Raw genomic sequence first — 4,915 nt, 5'->3', positions numbered from 1 at the left:
TATGAGGCCTCGAATTTTATTTGCATTGTCCCCTAAAAAGTAATGCAATGGATAGAATTTTTTCAATTGTCTCTCCCTCTCTCTCATCATTGACACCAGCTTCTATTTGCCAGCTACTGAAATTTGGAAAATGATGTAAAATAATAGTATCAGGAAAAGGAAAAAACAACTATACCAAACTTAGTTTGACAGCGTTTGTGGGGAGTCACATGTGCTTATGGTTATAATTTTTACATCTATTTTTTGGCAAGTAAAAATTTCCCTTGTTTGTACAATTAAATACAAAGATAATGGATGGTAATCTGCATAACACAGAAATTGTGATTATTATTAGTCTTGAGTGCTTTGCCACTTGAACACGTCTGAGAACTCAAGATGTTCCCAGAATTCTTCCGAAAACACACACGGGTCTAATGAAAAGCCTTCTGTGTAGATGAAATGCAATGTACCATTACTTCCTTTTCTTTCTCTCTCTCTCTCTCTTTTTTTTTTTTTGGTGGCTGGCCAGTAATCAGCACCATGCTCTAAACAACCTAGCCAGCCCCCAATTATTTTCATTTTGCAGTTTGCATTACATTGTCCCGTTTAACTTTAGCACCATGTGTTTGATCTGTTCACAGATGTATCTTCCTCTCCACATACTTCAACTCACACTCCCAAAATGAACCTATGATATTATCGAGGAGCTGACTGATAAGCAATGTTAAATGACATTTTACGACATTTTAAAGACACATTTAAACTTACTATTAAAGTTTTATTTGGCAGAGCAAATGGAAAACCCATTAAGAAAAAAATCCAAGAAATTTTGGCAAATCAAGTAGCTGTTTGTATTGTTGGGGTTTACACTCACCGGTGAGGATTAGCAACACTTGGATTTAATGTTACACTTAGTATGTTACATTTAATGAATCACGAACAGGAATACATTGGCATATGGACACTTAGGTTGAAGAGTACATAAAAACATTTGTTTTACAAGAAACACAGGACTTTGTAATTGAAATTCTTAATTACTTTATATCTTTCCTACCCTAATTTGTAAATTAAACTATAGAGATCTGGACTCAGAGTCCAACGTTTTGTATTCCTGAAACCACATTGCATCACATGTTCAAAACTTTCTTATTTACTTTACAAGCAGAGACTTTGACCATAACATTAAACATTTAGCAACAGTTTAGATTTTTTTTTTAAATCTGCTTTTAATCTTGTCTCTTTCTGGGTTGGAATCCTAGCCAATATCCACCAACAAGGTCTCAGTGGAAAAACGCCAAGTACCTTTGCTCCTATAATAAAATGTATCAGGAACTATGAACCCATTTGCAAAAGGGATAATGGGCCATGTCACAGGGCTTAATGGAGTAATTAAATATGTCTAGAAATGTATAGTCAGCCTAAGTTAGCTGAGATCCTCTGTGGATACTGAGATCCTCTACATGTAAATAGCCTTTACCTTGAAAAACCTAGTATCTATACCCTGCAATTTCATGGGGGGCAGGGGGGGGGTTGTTTGTTTGTTTTTGCCTTTTTTAAAATTTATTTTTTCTTAACTGATTCATGATAATTGTATATATTTATGGAGTACAGTGTAATATTTGGGTACATTTATACAGTGTGCCATGATCACATCAGGGTATTTGGCATATCTGTCACCCCAAACATTTGTCACCTCTTTGTGCTGGGAACATTCAACATTCTCTCAACTAGCTACTTGTTACATAGCAATTTGCTGTTGAGTGTAGTCTCCCTATACTGCTATAGAACACTAGATCTTATTCTTCCTGTCTCTCTACATACACACTGCAATTTCTATCTTTATCTAGAGCAGTTATTCTTAACATTGGTTGCACATTAGAATCTCCCAGTTGTTTTTTAAAAATACCAAGGCCTGGGCCCTAGTCTAGAAATACTGAAACATGATTTCTGGGCGTAGCATCTTTTTAAAAAGTGTCCAGGTAATTATGATTGCAATGAGTTAAGACCCACTGATACAGCTAGTCAAGTTCAATGATAGGGTTCCACTACATACATTTTCTCTCTTGCCAAAGTGCGACTATTTTCTATACTTTGTGTATTACACAACTCCTGATCTGTTGTGAATTGCCTCCTGGGTTCCATTAATGCATTCATTCTTTTACAAACCCTTAGGAAGCCCTTACTGAGCTGTACTTTGTGGTTGATACTGGAATTTCAGAAATAAACAAGATTTGACTATTGCCTAGGAGGATTTCACAGTTTGCTAAACCTGAGGTACAATGCTAAAAATAAAATAATAGCAGAAAGTGTAAGATACTTGTGTATCCCAGCATGTAAGGATGTAAAGGTAAAGAAGGGCATATTGCAGGTAGTTGCAAAAGCAAGGAGGCATGAAACAGCATGATATATCCCAATAGCTGCAAATAGTTGAATGTTGCTGGTGCAGAATATTTCTGGTGGGGAATAGCAGGACATGAGGCTGGAGAGGGAGTAGGAACTAGATGAGGAAGGCTCTTCTGTGCCATGTTTAGGAATTAGAACTCACCTTGAAGGCAGTGAGGGGGAAGAGTAAGGTCAGGTTTGCATTTTGGAAAGAATATTGATAGCAGTGTGGAAGACACGTTGGGGTAAGAGAGTGTTACAGGGAAAGAAAGAGATTGGAAGAAGAAAAACTGTAGTGTGTCATCACATAAACCCATCACAATTCCACCCTCCAAACCAACACTGCCTTCTGTGGTGTTGGTGAGTGAGAGACATTCCTGTGAAATAAACAATATGGAATTGGCCACATGTACACCTGACCATGATGAATCAGAGCATGTGCTGCTCTCCTGAAGCATGCATTGGAGAGAAGGATTGTTCACCCCAAACCATGGCCTACCATGCCAGAAGAACGGAGTCCTAGCAGAGGGCTGAGGACATTACTCAGAAACTAGAGAGAATTTTGCTGAGCAGATTTGCCAACCCAGATATTTAGGTTTTAGACTGAATTTGGAGAAGTGTCCAGATATAGCTGTACTGTTGAGTCTGTGGAGGAGAATGTGTGCCAAATAGAAAGAGCATAGTGTCTGGTTCTTCCTAAGATGACCCTGTCAGAGAAGGAGGGCAAGCCCAGCACCACGGAGGACAGAGGTTTTGATCATGGTACATTTGGTTTGGAGTCTTGACTCTGCCTCTGACCAGCTGTGTCATCTTGGGCCAGTAACATTCTATGGCAAGTTTTTTCTCGAAAATGGGGTGAAAATAAAACCTCCTTCAAATAGATGTTGTCAGGATTAAATTAGAATGCACACGGAAGACTTACAGAGTGCCTGGCTTACAGTGACTGCTGATGAAATTCAAGCATCATTAGCATTTTTCTTAATATAAATGCCTCAGACGTCTTACAGCAAAGCACTAGAAATGCCTACACAAATTGTGCAGTCTAATGGATTTCACTGAGACTCAGTGAACTGGTACTCATTACTAGAAAACACACACACACAGAAAGACAAAAAGAAAGAGCTACATTTCATACCCTGCTGTAAAATGCTAGCGGTAGTTGTCTCTAGGCAATGGAATACGGGTATCTTACTCTCTTCTCTTTTCAGTATGGTGGATTTTAGTCTAATTTTATTTTTGCTGATTATTTAAATATTATTAATAGATAAGACAGCAAATCTATTTCTTCATTTGGGGGAAAAAATAAGATATGTCTGTATGAAAATCCATAAACATAAAAGTGGGTATATGGGTTACATGTGTTAAATGAGCATCCTGTGATACTTCTTACCCAGGCTCAGTCCCAGTGGGCAGCACAGTCATAGGTCTCTCCCACTCTAGGAACTCATCTTTGTATAGAAAATAACACAGATGCTTCCCCAAGACTCAGTAGGGTCATTACATCACCCAACTCATAACCATTGATCACTGGAAATCCCAGCCAGTTCCTCCAGAGTCAGCCTCTGAGCTGGCTGGATCTTCTCAGCCTTCTATCCAGTTCCTGCGTGTGGGTATATCAGCCCCCAAATATCTCCCTTTTCCTGCTTCACATGAAGTCCTGAGTTAGGTCAAGTTCAAGACAAAGGGGCCATGACACTTTGGAATACAAAGAAGAGAACACTGAGACCTTACACACAGGTGTCATTGACTATTTATAAAAACATATTGTCAAAAATCCAAAGAAAAGATCAATATGATCTCATCACTAGAGGTTCTAAGAGGGAATGAGGCTTAACAGAAGAGGGCCTGAGAGTAAAAGGCTGAGAATACATTCACTAATGGCCTGATGTTGAAGAAAATGAGGAAGCAGCCAGAGAATCTAACATGACTTCCCAAGAAGCTCTCTGATGAGCTCAGATTAAAAAAAAAAAAAGACCATGTTAAACAAAAAAGGATGAAGGAAGGGAATATTACATGGAATGAACTTGAAGTGCAATATAAACCAAATCCACAAAATATCAGGAACTCAGCTGACCAAACTAAGTCCAGGATAACTAAAGATTGCAAAAGGTGCAAAGATGACTAAGTGGAGTCAGAATGGACGGAGGAAGGAAGTAGGAGAGGCTGGACTGCATGAAACGATGGTTCATATGCATGGGCATTATATTGTTCTCATTGTGAGAGCAACACAGCATCATTTAAATCAATCTAGAAAGCTAACATAGGAAACAAATAAAAAGCCTTTCATATTGCCACCTAGAGTCATTTCTTTTCAGCATTTATATACATCAAAATTAAAACCGGGATTACATTCATTACACAATTTTGTATTTTATTTTCATATCATAACCACATTCGCAGATCCTTATTTGTGTTTTCAAAGCTTGCTTTTCACATAATCTTCCATTAGGTAGATGCTGTATATATTAACCATTTCTCTACTTTGCGATACTAGGTGCTGTCTTTCACCATTGTGAATAGTGGTACAATTAAGTTCCTCTTACAAAATTTTTGA

This window comes from Galeopterus variegatus, unplaced genomic scaffold (genome assembly GCF_000696425.1).
Source record: "Galeopterus variegatus unplaced genomic scaffold, G_variegatus-3.0.2 Scaffold9968, whole genome shotgun sequence".
In the NCBI taxonomy this organism is placed as follows: domain Eukaryota; kingdom Metazoa; phylum Chordata; class Mammalia; order Dermoptera; family Cynocephalidae; genus Galeopterus; species Galeopterus variegatus.
Note: the sequence above shows the minus strand (reverse complement) of the source record.